The 17,885-nt window shown below is 45.2% G+C and overlaps 1 long non-coding RNA gene across 4 annotated transcripts; it reads left to right on the forward strand.

Annotated features, from left to right (window-relative positions):
• The first annotated feature begins 375 nt into the window (after positions 1-375).
• LOC103161873 lies at positions 376-15,491 on the forward strand. Of its 4 annotated transcripts, none has more exons than XR_004770331.1 (4): positions 376-446; positions 7,500-7,758; positions 9,673-9,797; positions 11,053-11,471. It is a non-coding gene; the product is annotated as an uncharacterized LOC103161873 (long non-coding RNA). The 4 variants fall into 4 exon arrangements; XR_003485615.2 differs by lacking the exons at positions 376-446; positions 7,500-7,758 and adding exons at positions 8,940-9,274; positions 15,338-15,491 and having other exon boundaries at positions 11,053-11,260; XR_003485614.2 differs by lacking the exons at positions 376-446; positions 7,500-7,758 and adding an exon at positions 8,582-8,680.
• Positions 15,492-17,885: the final 2,394 nt, after the last annotated feature.

Here is a 17,885-nt window from a genome sequence, read left to right on the forward strand (position 1 = left end):
CATGCTGGGTCAATGTTGACTGAATGATTTACTCATTGGCTTCTTAAACTGAGAAGACAAACATCTGTTAGAAACCAGAGTCAACTCGTCCCTGGGGCCTATGAAACAGTTGTCATTAATTTGCCTCACATATTTTTCTTACATGTTGAGGAACCCTTCAATCACGCAGCTGAATGTTATGAAGGAGGTTGGAATGAGTCAGAGGTGAGATTTAGTTACTAGCTACATACTTTGAACTGTTGAAAACAAGAGTGGCCCCCAGTACAGAGGGTTGAAACTCATCATGTATACCAAGCAGCAAATCGAAAGTCCACTAGAGGGCAGCAACGGGCCAGGAATTGACTAGAAGCTGTGCCTTTGTAAGAACTGAGGTGACCAAATCCTCTAGGGACACAGGTCTGTGAGCCAAGGAGCAGAAGTGGGGAGGATGAGACTCAGCTCTGGTGGTAAGTGGAGCATCAGTCAAGATCTGTAAAGAAACTAGGTGAAGAGTATGTGAGATGGCTGCCAAACTTGCTGACCTAAGTTCAATTCCAGGGTAGGAGAGCACTGAATCCTACAAGTTGTTTTGTTTTCTAAACAAAACACACACACACACACACACACACACACACACACACACACACACACTTTAAAGCAAGTCAGAAGCCAGGAGGCCTGGAAGCAGAGGTTCTAGAGGAACACCCCTGAAAAGTGTAAATGCAGTATGGAAATATCAAGAGTCGTAGAGACTGTGCAAACCAAGGCCCAAATCATTGGAAATTCAAGAATCTGACTGAGAATGGAGGGCACCTAGGTCTGAAGCATACACTAACCCACTCAGTCTGAAAAAGGTATGACTGGGATCACCTGTGATGACTTCCTGACCTGCGTCCTTAGCTGGAGAAGCACCTGTAAGCATTTTGACGGATCAGATGGGATGGACAGGGATCCTGGTACTTGGGAGTCACAGAATACTGAGTATTACAGCTCAAATGGACAGGGATTCTGGTACTCAGGAGTCAAGGTATCACAGGTCACAATAAGCATAGCACCTTACAGCTCTGCTTCAGGAAAAGGCTTCCCCAATGTATCAGCTCTGCTCTAGCAGGGGAGGGCTTCCCCAGAGAAGTTGTTACAGTTCAGCTCCAGTCCCCCAGAGAAGAGTGTAACAACTCTGCTTTACCAGGGGAAGGTTTCTCCAGCAAAAAGTGTTACAGACCTGCTCCATTCAGCCTAGGGTCATCTCTGCTCGGGGAAAGAAGGTCTCACTCAAACCTCGTTCAAGAGATGTATTGGGAGGGAAGAATCCAGGAGAGGGACTGCCTCTGCCAGAGTGGAGGACATCAGACAGCAGACGGCCAGGAGCTGAACAGACATGGGGTTTATATAGGGCTTCATATAAAGCTTCTCTGGTGGAGTTTCTCCAGAGAGATTTCCAGGGTGGGGATTGGTCAGATTTCAATCCCTGAGCTCAGAATGGCTAGATCTCCTGCTCGGGGACTGGTTGGTTTTCTGCACAGGTTTAGGGTCAGATTTGGTTCTGGTTTCAGGGCCAAAGTGTGTTTCTTTCACACTGGTCCTTTTTAGCCTTTTGGCTCTAGTTTTAGGGCCAGGATGTAGATGTATTTCTTTCACTGGCTCTGATTCTAGGGACAAAGTGTGTCTCTTTTTGGCACTGGTTTCAGGGTCAGGGTGCATTTCTTTGGCTCTGGTTGCAGGGCCAAAGTGTGTTTCTTTGGCTCTGCTCATCATGTTTCTTTGGCTGACCCTTTTTCCTTACAGCACCACCCAAGCATTGGCATTGCTTTCATTTCCTGCACACAATCACTGACTAAGCGTGTGATCAAGCTCTCCAAATCTCACCCCATCTAGACTTTCCAACAGGAAAAAGTAATGCTAAAGTCATCTGAGAAACGAGAGTCAAAATCACAGTAAGATGTTACAAGACTGCTACAGCAGTGTAAAAGACAGCAAGTTAAGGGCAGGGAGGGAAGGGGCTTCTGCACACTGCCTGTAGGGCTGTAAATAATACAGCAACTGTAGAAACCAGTAAAGATGTACCTTGAAATATTTTTTTTTAAAAAAGGACTACCTAGCAACAGCAATCTCACATTTACTAAGGAAGTTAAATCAGTATATGAGAGAGAAATCAACACTTCCATGCTTATTCTAGCAACATTCACAATGGTCAAAAAATGGAAGCGATCTAAATGCCCATCACCTGGTAAGTGGATAAGGAAAACACGGCAGATAGGCATAATGGAATACTATTTGGCCACACAAAAAGAATGAAACCCTGTCATTTATAGCAAAATGGGTAAAACTAGGCCAAAGTCATTTTATGTAGTCAGATAAGCCAGACTCCATGAAATAAGCTCACTCGAATGTGTAAACCATGACCTAGACCCGTAAAACCTGAAAGCATCATGATGCTGAGTAGAGGAGAGTAGGAAAAGGAAGAGATGAGGACGACAGGTCCATTGATGGGGGCTGAGTTACTGTGAAGAGGGAAAGATAAATCCTTCTGTGCTGCTGCAGGAGGTAAAGATCATGTGATGCTGCTTTCAAAGTTAGCTGAATTTGCAAGGTTTTAGTATAAATAAACAATAATTAAGGAAACAAGTATATTTACCCTGATTTAGACATTATGTAATATAAACATCAAAACCACATGATTCTTCAAAAATTTGTACATTTTATGACAGTCTAAAAAGGACAACTAAATTAGTGTTAGCTTGATTGTGGCAATTACCTCAAAATGCATACCTTTATCAAATCAATATGTTGTATATATCAAATATGTATAATTTTTGTCAGTCATACTTCACTAGAGCTGGAAAAGATTTTTTAAAAGAGTATTCACTAGAAAGACTAAGCCAGGCCTACTGGCACAGACCTATAATCCTAATTATTCAAGTGGCTGAGGCAGGAAGATAGTAAATACAACCTTGTCTGGTCAACACACTGAAACTCTACCTCAAAATAAAGAAAATACAATTTTAAAAGGCTGAGGGTGCAGTTTAGCGGCAGAGCTCTTTCCTAGCATGCATGAGGCCCTCCCTGTATTCCATTTGATTCTCAGAGACACAGAAAAGAGAAAGATGGAAAGAAAGACAAGACAAAGAAAAGGAAAGATGACAAACAGCAGGGCATACAAGATGACAGGACGGACAGCTCACAAGACAACCAGGAAGGCTGTAGCCCACCTTCCGCCTCCAAGCAGTCCAGCACAGAAGCTTTATTTAGGAGCATTGCAGCTACTTATGGTGTTCAGACCATGAAGGCCATTCACATGCTGAAAACACATGTCAGCATCACATGATTCCATCAGTGAGCTTTGCTACCATTAGACCTAAGTTACTGGACTTAACTGCACAAGAGTGCTTCATGAGGCTGAGAGCAAGGGTTGCAAACAGGCCTGCAGACATTTTGTATTTTGCCTGCACTGACAAAAAGAAATGTTTAAAAAGTTGCCAACATTGAAAAATAGAGAATTCTCTATTAAAACTCCAACTGTTCATGAACTCAGTCATTAAAGGGGTTTTCTTTGCTCAGAATTAACTGTTCTGTGAAAGTTTGTTGGAAGTCCACCTATAAAAGCTCCACTTAGTGTTTTCTCTAAGGGTGGTATTGCTAGTTGGACTTTCATTTAAAGTCATAGACTTCATTTCACCCCTTATTCTTTGGTCAGCTTTAGAAAAGCGTATTTTCTGAGGAAGCATTATTGTAAGCCTTCAATTTTATTGTCAGAAGTCGCTCATAAATACCTTTTATTGTTGTAATGTTTTCAGTGTCTGTGGTTCTATTTCCCTTTTCATTGATGCCATGATCATTTATCTTTCTCTTGAGATAATTTTGCTGGAATTTTCCAATTCTCTGTTATTTCTTAATTTCTGTTATTTTTCTATGTCAATAATCTGCTTTTACTATTTCTAGATTTCTTACTTTGTATATGATATGATGGATTTATTCATAAGTTTTTGAAGTTTGAATCTTAGTTCCTTAGTATTGATCTTTTTTGATCTAGTACGTAACTCATTAGGTTCTGAGTGTTCTTTTAGCTGCATCTCACAGATATTGAAATGTAGAGCTTTACCAAATCAATTTTTACCTATTTTAAGTTTATATCATGTTTTTGTTTTTGTTTTTGTTTTTTTACTTCTGTTCATGAGTTGTGGTGGATTTGGTAAATTAGCATTCATTATCCATTCCAAATCTGTCTATATGTTAAAAAGGTAATTCAGAAACTTGAATGTTAACAACCTCATCTGTCAGACTCCCTTGCAGCTAGCTACAGTTCTGTGAAATGGATTCTTCTATCAGACACACTTTACATTATTTGAAAGGTAGAGAGCAAACATCATCTTTCTGCTGAAGAAGCATTCACATATTGATAATATCTCTCTCCCTTCACTTCCCTCCCATGTGGAAGCCCAGAGCTGGCAGTGGGTGTCTTCTTCCTTGCTCACTCTCCATCTTATTCACCGAAGCAGGGTCCTTCAGTTGAGTTTACTAATCACCAGTCTAGCTTACAGCTTGCCTCCAGGGATACCATGTCGCTGGCTCCCAAAAGGTAGGATTACGGTCAGCTACTATGCCTGCCTAGATTTTATTGCTTTTACATGGGTTCTGGGGATCCAAACATGGTCCTCTCACTTGTGTTATTAATGCTCTGCCCACTGAGCTATCTTCCTAACCCCTGTCCCTGATTTTTGTCTGAATGATGCAAAACAAAGTGATAAATTAAAAAGTTGTACTTTGGGGCTGGAGAGATGGCTCAGCAATTAAGAGCACTTGCTGCTCTTGCAAAGGCCCAAGGTTTGGTTCCCAGCACCCATATGGAAGCGTACAACTGTCTGTAACTCCAGTTCCAGGGCATCTGACACCCTCTGGCCTCTAAGAACACCAGGCACACACATGGTGCACACACATATATGCAGGCAAAATACTCATACACACACTAAAAAATCTTATTTTAAAATTTGTACCACATAATGAATTTATCACTTCCTTCTAGCAGTGTGGCATTTTGTTTGAATGTTAAAATGCTGCAGTGTTAAGTGCAGTGAGGGGAGGGGACATCTCCAGCCTTCATGGCAGCAGAGTGATGAGCTGAGGCCTAAAGACAGTTTGGCACAACACAGCTCAGCTCAGCACCCAGTGCTGGCTCAAACTTTGGGAACCTGACCCCATGTGGTTTATTTTAAGCATATTTAAGCACAGCACAATCTGGTGAATAACTACTCTTCTCCTTCTCTGGAAACTTCTCTTTTTTCTTGAAGTTCAACTTTGAACTTTTTATGGTAATGATTTCTTAGTAAATTCAAACGTGGTTCTTCTGAGAAGGTGTGCTTATTTGTACTTGAGAAAGAGTCGATGAGTGTAGCTTTTAGATTTGAAAATAATTTTCTATTAAGAATTAAAGTCATTTTGCCACCGTTTTCTGACTTTTATTTTGCTGCCAAGAATCACTCTTTTTAATTGCTATTCCTTGCTAGTGTGCCTGTTTTAAAGGAGACCTTTTCATATGGGTGCCTATGCTTTGCTTATAATGTGTCCTGGTGAATTTCTTGTAATGTCATGTCATCTTCCAGGTTCCAGGATGGGTTGCTTTTGACAGGTCAGGACAATTCTTGGCTGCCGTCTCTTTACATGTTGCCTCCTTGACAGCCTCTTCTCCTGCAGCTGTCATCTGTCAGACTCTCCCCTCCATAGCTCACTCCCTCGCTCATTCTTTCGTCTGCACCCTTCCGATCGGCATTAGGAATAACCTCTTTAATTTACTTTCTAACTCACTAGTTCTCTCTTCAGCATCATCCAAACTGTCACCTTCAGTTACCACTTTTGTATTACTAGAGAGTCTATTTCTTTATCAAATCTACTTGGCTGTTCCTTGCAGTCTCTTTACCATTCACACTTTATTTTTTTATTTTTCTGAGGACATTAAATATGGCTATTTTATAATTTGCATCTGATGATCTTAAGTCTGCTTCTGACTTTTTCTTATTCCTTTCCGGATATTTTGGTATGTGTTTGTTACTAAAACACATATAGCCCTAACTGGCCTGAACCAGGCTGGCCTGAAAGTGGAGGCCATCCTACTGCCCCCACCTCTTGAGTGATGAGATTACAGGAGTGTCCCATCATGCCAGGCTTCCTATTTCCGACTGATTCCCAGCTGTCCCTCAGCCACACGCCTCCTTCCCACCCCGTCCTCCTCCTCTTAATTCTGCCCTTGCTCTGTTCACTTGCTTAGCAATTAGTAGTTTCCTAGAGGAAATCTCTGGAGCTGCCTCAGAGCTGTCTGCTCCTGCAGAGTTTCAGGTCTGCTGCTGTCTCCCTTGGGGCCCTATCAGCCTGGAGCTGTTCTAAATTTAGCAGTGTTCCAGGGTTGTGGTTGTCTTTCTAATCATACAATGTATGTAAGTTTGGGCCTGGACTCTAAGAAAGACAGTTTCTCATTACAAATTGTCAGTATATTTTAAACAATTTTCTTATATCTAGTGTCAAAGTAGAAATAGCAACTCTCCTTTCTGTTCTTCAGTGTACCAGGGATATCTGTGCACCGTCCTACACTCGCTCATAGCCTGAATTCTCACCCGGGTGCAGAAGGCTGTCCTCATACATGGCATGCCCTCACTGGCCTTGGGCTGTAATCCTCTCTACTACCATCCTCAGAGTTCCTCTCCAACCTCAGAGTTCCCTTGTCAGTGCCTCGTGACATGCCTCTGCCCGCTCATTTCCTGACCACTGTAGATTTCCTTCATTGAAGCTTACTGATAAGTTTCTTAAAGCTCTTGGTTTACCTGACATTTAAAATTTTTTTCTTACAACTGAGAAACTGGTCCTACTGGCCACCAAATCTAATGATCCAAGTTTGATTCCCAAAACACATAGTCAAAGGAAAGAATCCATCCTGCATGTTGTCCTCTGACCTCTACATGCCAGCGGTGACACACACGTGCTCAATTTTAAATAAATAAATAAATAAATAATAAACAAATGACAGAGAAGCAATTTATGATGTCTAATTCACTATATGGCCCAGAAAAATTACCTTGACACACAAAGGGCAGATCGCTGTGCTGCAGGCCTCTGCCTCAGTGTCCCACAAGCAACACACTGACTGGAAGGGGCCTGAGTCTACTATGTTTCTGGGGACAGGCTTCATTCTGCAAGATCCTGAAAGAAAAGCCTGCTAGGAATTCATGGTTATTGTTGGTGAGTAAGGATTTTGCAAGACCCTGGAATTACCTTCCTCTGCAGAACGGCTGTTTTGGGAGGCATCTCCTCACACACTGTGATGATAACAAAAAGGCTGTCAACTTAGCAGCACCATCTTGCAATGACCAATGGAGTTAATGGGCTCAATATAGAGAATCTGTGGCAGCTAAAATGGCTGTTTTCACCTCTCTCTCTCTCTCTCTCTCTCTCTCTCTCTCTCTCTCTCTCTCTCTCTGTGTGTGTGTGTGTGTGTGTGTGTGTGTGTGTGTGTGTGTGTGTGTGTCTTACCAAAGATTTTGACCCTGGGTCTGAGATAACTCATGGGTCCAACTGCAGGGAACATAGCGATCAGAGTACCACAAGGAGGACAAGCACAAGACATCACAAGATCCAGACTCAGGTTCTTCAGCTGACAAAGATGGCAAGAGGCAAGAATCTATGATTAAAATTTACTTGGCGGCATATCAAACAATTTCTAAGAGAAGGGACAATGTTAAACTACGGTGTCTAAAGTCACACATTAAATGGCCAACTAGAAAGACATGTGAAGAGGTAAGTGCTGTGATGTCAAAACAGTGGTGCCTGAGGGGGAGGAGGCAGCTGTCACCTGCTGTTCTTACTTACAGACTCATTGAGCTATGCTTTTGTGTGCCTTTCCACCTTTGCCGTCTTCGACAGTGAAACGGGTTTTTAATGTAGGTTGGGGAGAGGCTTGCTCTCAACAAACGGTCTCAATGCCCAGGCAATTTTTATCCAGTCCCACATGAAGGTGTCCCTTGCTCTACTGCCTAGCCCTCCCTGTCTCCCTGGATAAAGTTGTTACACTTCACCTTGGCATGGATGGCCTTCCCTGCTCCCTGCATCTGAGCTCTCCTTCCCCTGAGGTCCATCCACCCCTACGATACTGTGGTATATTTCACTTTATAATCATGTTCCTCTTTCTGGTTCACTGATAATGGAGAATGTCTAACTGGTTGTATGTGGCCCTTAAGGATGAGCACAGTGCATTGCACAAAAAAATGTCATCAACAAGTACTTGTTTTGCAGTGTAAAGTACTTGCTATCTTTTCTTTAAAAGGCAACCGTCACCATTGGCTGCTCTTAACAGTCTTCTTGCTCGTTCTCTTAATACAAAATGACTTTACTCAGTATTTGGTTATAAGCCACAAAGTCTGTAACTTTCTCGGCACTTCTGTCTGTTACAGACCAAAAAACAATAACAAAAACAAACAACAGCAAAAACAAAAAACAAAACAAAACTGCGGCAAAGAAGTAAAGAACAGGCCCAAGTATTGAGGATTCCCACTGTTCCAGCTGGCAGCTGTATTCCAGTATAGGGGCGGGGCGGGGCGGGGCAGCAAGGCTCTGCGGGTTGTTTGCCCTGGAGCCCTAAGAACTAAGCCTGGGCCTAGGAACCGCAGGAAGTCTCTAATTTCAAAACGGGGCGTTTCCGGAATGAGCAGAAAATGAGCAGGTACCACGAGCGGGTCCTAATGGGGTCCCCACTCCTCCGTGGTTCCCACGGGCGGGGTGGAAGCCGCCGGTTCGGTTTCTTTTTATTCCATATAAAGCAGTGTTTCGCTTGACTCAGAACTTCCTTCAGGAAATGGACCTTCCTTCCCAACACGGACTTCCTAGAATTCTTCCCTTCTGTTCCACAGGGCGGCCTATGGACTGTTCCCACCCGGGAAGGGCCCGCCCCGCCCCGCCCCGCCCCGCCCCCCCAGTGCAGCCAGTAAGTCCTTCCCGGTTGCCTGGCGATAGGAAGCGGACAGACAGATAGGAACTGTCTGCTCTTGTGGGAGATGGCTGCAGAGCGCCGTGACCGGTGCCAGCCCGGAAGCCGAACCGCCCTACCGAGCCCTGAGGGCGACCACAGAAACCCGTCCAGACACACTGAACACAGCAAAGCAGGCGCCTTCCCACACACACCTCCCCGGGTCCTCTGCGACCTTTGGTCTCTTGAGTTTTCAAAACTCTGGAAACCTCTACAGCAGTTAGAAATCAGGAATGTTTCTGTAAAAGCAGAGCACTCTACTCGTGCGGTAGCGCCTGTCATCCGGCCAAGGTCTAGACTTCCTCAGTTTACCTGGGAGGGACAGGGGGAAGATGAAGAGGAGGGAAAGAGGAGCTGCTGCAGGATGGCCGACCACTTAGAGGCGCGCATGTGTTCTGAGTGTGGGGCACACGTGTTCCGAGTGTGAGTGCACACGTGTGCAGAGTGTGAGTGCACACGTGTGCAGAGTGTGGTGCACATGTGTTCCGAGGGTGGGGCACACGTGTTCCGAGGGTGGGGCACACGTGTTCTGAGTGTGAGTGCACACGTGTTCTGAGGGTGGGGCACACGTGTTCTGAGGGTGGGGCGCACGTGTTCCGAGGGTGGGGCACACGTGTGCAGAGTGGTAGATTCTGGGTGGTGATACTGATATGCAAGAAGAGAGCCCATCATCGTCCCCTCTTTTGCAGGAGGAAGCAAGAGGAGCAGCTGCACCAGTAGAATTAAACGTGTAGAATTAAGCGTGTCCCCCTAGTGCTCTGCACAGGAAGAAAGTCCTCCACCTGACCGCAGGCAGCAGGCCGGCCTCCTACAGGTCCTTGAGGGGCATCTGTTGGTAGGGGGGCTCCAGATGACAGGGACATTTGACATAGATAAGATTGAGCACTGAGATGAATGTAATGACGCCTTTTATCTGAGCGCAGTATAAATGGAGAACAAGAAATGCACTTTAAAGAAAAATGTGACCATGCAGGCATACTTCTAAAGCTATAGCCACAGAAAGAGTAGGTATTCTAAATGTGATTACCACTACAGAGACAATGGGCAGCGAAGATTGAAATTTGGTTGTGAGCCACTATTGGGTTCTGGGAATTGAACTTCTGTCCTCTGGGACAGCAGCCAATGGTTTTAACTGCTGCTGGTGGTGGTGGTGGTGGTGGTGTGTGTGTGTTGTTGGGGACCAAAATTTATCTATTAAAGTTTCTCAGGGTCCAAACCTCCAGCTCCATCTTTTAGAAACCTGAACCTCCATTGCATTGCAGATACTGGCTAATTGCGGCTGGATGGTCTGGCCTCAGTGGAGAATGTCTCCTAGTTTGCATTAGAACAGGGCTAGACCTTGAATGTGCTGCACCTGTGCTGAGAACTTTGTCTATGTGCTTAGAGACCTTTTTAGGGGTGCCCTAGGGTAAAATGAGTTAAGAGGAGATGGTCTCTGTGGTCATGCGCCGAAGGTTAGAAAGCTGTTTAGGAAGATGCTAGAATAAACTGGAGACTCTGGTTTGCAGCATGGACTGAGAGTCCTCCTGAAATGACAAGATGCCTGTGTCTGGTATATATCATCGGTGGGTAGCTAGGAGTTTCCAGGTCCATGCACCCCCACTCAGGGATGAACCTGTGGCTGTCCAGATGGCTCAGAACACAGGCCCCAAGGATATCAGATAGCTTCTGTAGTATGGGACAGATACAAGTCAGGTCCCGACAGTGTGTACATATATACATAGCAAAAGAAAATCAACTAAGATATACTTCAGTTCTTGACTTTAAAAATCATTTTGAGAAATTCAGTTTTTAAGTGCATACCAAGCTGACCCGTCAGTGGTTAGTGTTAATTGTCAGGTTTGGATACTTCACAGAATCCAGTCACCTGGGAGATGGGTTCTGCATGCCTAGGGGATTGTCTTGATTAGGGAGAATCAGACCTGTCCACTGTGGAGGCACCATTCCCCTGCAGAGACCCTGACTGAGATGCAACGGACCAATGACTTCAAGCTCCTGACAAGCTCACTTCCTGTCATGAGGGACTGTACCTGGAACAGGAAGTGAAAATAAACCATTTCTCTCGGCAGGAAAAGCAAAGCCCACTGGTGATGCCCAATGTCTCTGCAGCACCATAGGAGGAGGCCCGAGGCTGCCGTGTCACCTGAGAGAGAGTGTGGGGTCAGCCAGGCCTACATCTGAGACCATGTCTAGAGACAAGGGAGGAGCTCCCTCCAAGCCTTGGACTCCAGCTGGTGACACTACTTTAGAAACCTTAAGAGGGAAGCCTAATCAAAGGTAACAGATCACTGATGACATGCCCTTGTGTTTCATCTTACCTAGCCCCTAACTGTATTCCCCTCCTTGGTTTCCAGTCTGCCATAGGATAAACAGCCTAGTACTCCCAACACCATGGCATTATACCTTTCCATGAGCCAGTCAACAGACCAAACACTATGGACTGAAATTTCTAAAAGTGCAAGCAAAAATAAACAGTTTCTTCTTTTAAGTTGTTTCTACCACTCATTCTGTCAAAGCAGTAGAAAACACTTTACAAAAGGGCCAGGTAACAGGGATGTAGTTTATAGACTAGATGGTCTCCATGGCAGGTGCTCAGCTCTGCCACTGCACTGTGAAAGCAGGTACAATGTACTAAGAAGTCAGTGGGCTGGCTCCCAATAAAATCTATTTACAAACACAGTCAGCCCCCCATTGAGGCTCTTGTTTGCCAACATCCAGAGTGGCAGATGTTGTAATAGAGTGAGGATGCCTCCAGGCTAGAGGAAGTGTGGTAATCAGTTCATCCTGTCTACATATGTACTGTAAGTTGAGCAGCAGGTTTTGGATCACCAGTGGTCTATGGAGTGATCTGTGCCTATTCCAAGGTACATACATGTAAGTCAATAAGGTTTGTGGGGGGGGGTGGAATTTCTACATGTCTCTCATCTCCTTTCATTTTAGACTATTGATCTTGTCTATCTTGTGATTTGGGGAGTTTGAAGTAAATCATGTCTCACACGTTATTCGTTATTCAGAAATCAGTTCTGAAGAGGACTTGGCAGCACATGAGACCTTGGAGTAGTAGTCTGTGCCCATTGCCACTCTGGGCTGGTCTGAGCTGGGCATGTCTGCCAGGAGCCCCCCACCTCAGGAAAGCAACACACACACACACACACACACACACACACACACACACACACACACCCACTGCAGGTATCTTACTGAGACCTGCTCCTCTAAAGGAGTCTTGGACTCACCATTCTGTTTTGAATGTGACCAATAATTTCAGCAACTGGGCAGAAACCACCCAAAGAGAAGGCACGCATGTACACACACACACACACACACACACACACACACACACACACACTCATACACACAGACACACATACATGACATTCACAAGTATATTGCACAGGCTGTGTCTCTTTTACCTGTTTTTGCAGCAGTACAGGCCTACCTTGCCAGGGGACAGATTATGTCTACATAAGCATATGAAAAAACTCCAGATGGACAACATGGTAGACTAGTATTGTGGCAGTTTTATGGTATACAGAAAGCAGCCTCTTGGTGGAAGAAAATTAGTACATTATGACAATTCTGACAGACGGGAGCATAGTGTCTCGAAGGAGAGCCTTTTTATCTCCACAAAGGGATACAGAGGACAGAAGTACAACTGATGCAAACCTTTCTGGGGGCAGGGGTGTCCTGTGAGAGTCCTGCACTCTGCAGAGGTGGGGTAAGGGACTCTTTCAGAGTCAGCATTTGAGTGCTGAATCATTATCATAGACCTGTCAGAGAAAGGGTTCAGAGGTGATGTATGACCTCAGTGACTGCTCCTCTGTTCTGGAGATGAATGGGGAAATAAGAGAAACTGTTTTTGTCTTGGCTACTCTTCTGTAGAGAGAAAATGAGGCTTGGGTGGGAAGGCAAAGCTGTGTCTTGCTGATTTGAACAAACAATGCCAGGCCTTTAGAGAGGAGTCTGTGTGAGACCGGTTCTGCACACACATGTGCAGTCTGGGGAACTGCTAAGAGTCACACTCTCCCTTACTTCCCAAGGATGATGAATTTCATATGTCAGCTTGACCCCAGTGTGGAAGAAAATAACAAAATATGGATATAGATGGTTAATGTATTAAGGGGCAATCACTCACGTGAGGAGCCGATGACTCAGGTTAGTCTCAGCAGCTCTCCAAGATCCAACCAGAACCATGAGAGAGCGAAGTGCCCCTCTCCTCCAATCTTTATCCCATACTCCCCTTATGCACCTGTAGCCACACCCAAATAGGCATGGTCAGCACCACAGGTGCTTAGAGGTCTCTCCCTACATCCCAGAGACAAGGTACTTTTCTAGGTTGTTTTTGGGTGCCGTTAACTTTTTAATCAGGGCCTGGAGAGATGACTCAATGGTTAAGCACACTTGTTGCTCTTGCAGAGGACCAGGGTTCAGTTCCCAGTATCCACATGATGGCTCACAACCGTCTACTGCTCCAGGTATAGGGGACCCAACATCCTTTTCTGACCTCTGTGGGATCTGTGATGCACATACATACATGCACCCCCCCCCACACACACAAACACAGGCATGCACACATGCATGCATGCACACACACAGACATGCAGACCACACACACAAACAATGTAATAATTATTTTAAAGTTTAAGAGTGTGATGATATATTGTTCATAATTTATTAAAGTCACTGGAGATCAAAATAGTGAAGCAGTCATACTAGTTAGCTATAGAGCTAGGTGGTGGTGGTGTACACCTTTAATCCCAGGACTCAAGATTAAGCAGTAGACGATCTCTGTTAGTTCAAGGCCACACTGACTACACAAAATTGACCCAGTCCTAAAAGAAACAGCTCACACAAAGGTGATATCAACACCTGGGATCGAATGCCTTTAATCCCAGCAGTAGGGAGGTGGAGACAGGAGGATATGGCTGGGTGGGGAAAGGAATATAAGGATATTCACTGTCTCCACAGAGACTTTTCAAGCTGGCCCTTCTGTGGATCTTTTCAAATAAACAAGACACTGCTCTCTAGGAGGCACTGGAGAAAGAGAACCCATGGCTCTGGGAATTCTTGATGCTCACCACTCCATTACCACACCAAGGGAAAAGCCTGGCAACCCCATGAGGGCATGTACTTAATTTTAGTTAGTGAGTGGCTCTACAGGACTCCAACTCAGGGAACCCTTGATCTAAGCCATTTTAGGGTGGAGATGAGCGAAGAGTGAGCAGCCCATCTTTTGTGCCTCATTATGACTTGTTTCTTCTTCACTGGAGCCAAAGCCCAGAGGATGCATTCTGGGATTAGTCAGGAGTGGAGCAGAGATGCCCTCTAAAGTGGCCAACCAAGCTTTCTCACCAGGCAGCACAGTTGGTTAACAGAGACAAAACTCCATCTTGCAGCAAGCAAGCCTGCTATTGGCTTCACTGTGAGGGTTTTGATGACGATGGCTGGGAATTGTCACAGTTTAGTTTAGCGCTCCTGGCAAACTTTGGAGCCAGTTTGCATAATGCAGTGTCTAACGAACATGATTCCAATTGAACAGAGCAAATTCAGTTAAAAATAGAACACAGGCACAGAGCTACTCATCTATTAACCATGAGGCTGGGGGAGTACCAAAATTAAATAATAGTCCCTGGGGGTTCTTGAACACCTGTTCCTGTCACTCAAATCATGCATTACCTGCGGATTGCCAGCACATTGAAATAGGCCCTGCCCTGAATCCAAATGGTAAAAATAAACCACCAAAATGACCCAGTTAAGTCAGGGAACATGAACACACCTTTAAGCAGGTCACAGTTCAGGTAGCCTCTCTATTCCAGGCCCCCTTGGGATTTAGATGTGTGTAGGCCCAGTCTAGACTGCCTTAGTTCCCACAGCAGACAGCTAGTTTAGATTGCCTTAGTTTCCACAGCAGACAGCTAGTATAGGCTGCCTTAGCTAGCATAGCAGACAGCTAGTTTAGATTGCCTTAGTTTCCACAGAAGACAGCTAGTTTAGACTGTCTTAGTTCCCACAGCAGACAGCTAGTATGGATTGCCTTAGCTAACACAGCAGACAGTCGGTCCAGACAGCCTTAGCTCGTACACCAACAGAGCTGGCCTTACAGCCAGCTAGAAGCTAGGCTGCTTGGGCTGGAGTTTACTCTCACCCTTGTGTGTGCCCCTGTTCTATGTACAAGACACAAAATGTGGCCTTAAGTTTCTTCTGTGTGTGTGTGTGTGTGTGTGTGTGTGTACAGACTTGCAAAGTGCTACAAAGGAAATAATTTTGACAGGTAGTATAAAGAAATAAACATTTTCTGTCTGGGTATATTAAAAGCTAAGCTACCAAAACAATATTGTAAATGTACTTCAACAGGCATACAGGAAACTGAAAAGAAAAGGAAGCTGCCTCCTCCCTCACCCTGTCATCCCCCAGCTGGGCAAACTGCATCTCTCCCATGTGACTCAGCTCTCTCCATCTACAGTGTCATTCCACCCAAACCAAATAAAACAGTGGAGGACTGACTGGATTCTCATGTCAATATTTGTTTCTGATTCTGAAATTCTACAGTAGTAATATTTTCCGTGTTACCCAGCCACCTGGGTAGGTTTTAATTATAGTGCCTGGGCTGCAGAGGAGCTCAGCATTCACTGGCTGCTCTTGGAGAAGACCTGCTTTGATTCCCAGCACTCAAAAGGCATCTCAGAAGTGTTTGCAAGTGCACCCCAGAGGATCCAATATCCTCAATAGAACATGAACAAAATTTCAAGGATTTTCTTCCTTCCTTCCTTCCTTCCTTCCTTTCTTTCTTTCTTTCTTTCTTTCTTTCTTTCTTTCTTTCTTTCTTTCTTCCCTTCTTTCTTTTTTTCCTGTTCTAACGAGGTCTTAGTATATAGCACAAGCTGGGCTTGAATTTAGGATTTTTGCCTCTGCTTCCCAAATTTTAAGTTCATGATTGGTGGTCACATTGTATCACCATGCCTATAGAGAGTTACCCTTTATGTCTCATCAGACTCAACAGAAAAGTTGAATTACTCCTTTTAAGGACAGGCAAACCACACCCCAAACCAAAGCCTTGTCTTACAGAGTAAACCAAAGAGGCCATAAATAGTAAGGGATATGCTGTGCCTAAGAAGCTCACACTGGTGTGGCTGCAACACTGAACTCCTTGGTGGTCTTGATGGGGTGGAGGTGATGAGGCTGCAAAAAAGCAAAATGGCAGCTGTGACCATAGTGCTAAAGGCTGCTCGGCCTGCCCACAGGAGCAGAGGGATGGCTTTCTCCCCCAGGACTCAGCACAGAGCCACTTCAAACTCAGTGGATCGCTGCAGGCCTTGGCAGTGCTCTGCAGTAGAGTGCTTTGAACTGGCTCCGTGGTTCACTGGAAAGGACATTCACCCATCAAGATCATGGAGGTGGCTGTCCACATTATTGAAGAGAATAAAATAAAAGTTCACTTTGTCATCTATTCAGCACCAGACATCCTGGGCTGTGATGTCATGGGCTGCCTGAATGGCCTCAGTCTTTTCAAAGCATCCCCTCTTCAAGGGACAGGTTCTCCATTTCAGAAAGAAACTGTTTCAGGACTGATCCATCCTCACATTCCAGCTTGTCTTGATTATCGGCCACTTCGTGGATCAGAGCAATGTTCCCAACAGTCTGCTTCAAGAAGTAAATGTTGAGATTATTTGTCTAGCTGTTTTTGTTTCCTATGGGCATTTCTTTTTACAAAAAATATAATAACTTAGCTTGCATTTTATAGTATTTCCAGTGGGTCGGGTGTGCTTGACCGGGACCTAATGGGGTCAGAGCAGCCCGCAGGTGCAGAGGGAAATGCTGACCACACTCACTTTGGGGCTGGCACAGGTGATGCTGACCATGCACAATTGGATGTGGTCAGAATGACGTAGCAAGGCTTTAAATACCAGGGAGGCACACATGCCGCTCTCTCTTTTCCCTCTCCTGCCTGGCTGAACAGGACTGGCTCCTTCTTGTGAGTACTTCCTAATAAACCATCTGTTTTCAAACTAGTTCTTACTCCTTGCAATCTACTTTAGCTGGTGTCAGAAGTAGTTTTGATTCTGAACCCATGGGTGGGTCTTGGCCTTTGGTGGGATTTATTCCCCTGCCGCATTGGTGCTTGGGTAACCTTTCACCTTTCCCTCCCAAGCCCCATGCCAAGAATGCCCCTGGCACTAATTGCCACAGAGTTTCTCCGGCATCATTTGTGGTGCGAGAAGCCTGCCTCAGCTGTAACTGCCTGGGAGTTTCATTCCTCCCAGGTCAGTCTCCCAGCACAAAAGCAGTTCTTGACCCACAACTTCAAGCCCATTCCAGCTCAGCCCCACAGGGAGAGTTCCTTGTTCTCTGCAGGCCTCCAATCCCTCGCTGCCACCGCCACTTGCAGGCCAAGCGCTGCCACCCTTCCTGCCCCTTGAGCTGCGCCACCTGCCAGTCATCCACTGATACCTAGAACTGATATTGCTCCGAGCCTCGTCTGGCTACGGCCCTGCAGGTTCTCCAAAGCCTTTTTCTGCTAACAACAGCCAATCCCTTCCGTCTGTTTGGAAAGCATGTAGATATTTTTCAGGTAATCTTGAGATAGACTTCACCTTCATTTCCGGAAGCTGAACACTGCGCCACCAGCGCCCAGGCACTGTGCCATCACAACCAGCCACCTGTGCCACCTGCTGGTCAAATACAGTTACTGCAGTTGGACAGTAACTGGTATGGGTAAACTTGCAGAATGGCAGAAAATCTAACCATGCAAGAAAATCGGGAATATTCTTACTACTTATGTAAATTCAATGTTGGAGGAGGCTTATGACTTGCCAGTGATGTACCTATGTGCTGTGTTAGCAATCAGCTTTATAGTCCATATGACATCTCTAACCAGAGGATTGAGACACAGGAAAATGGACAG

This window comes from Cricetulus griseus, chromosome 5 (genome assembly GCF_003668045.3).
Source record: "Cricetulus griseus strain 17A/GY chromosome 5, alternate assembly CriGri-PICRH-1.0, whole genome shotgun sequence".
Lineage (NCBI taxonomy): Eukaryota > Metazoa > Chordata > Mammalia > Rodentia > Cricetidae > Cricetulus > Cricetulus griseus.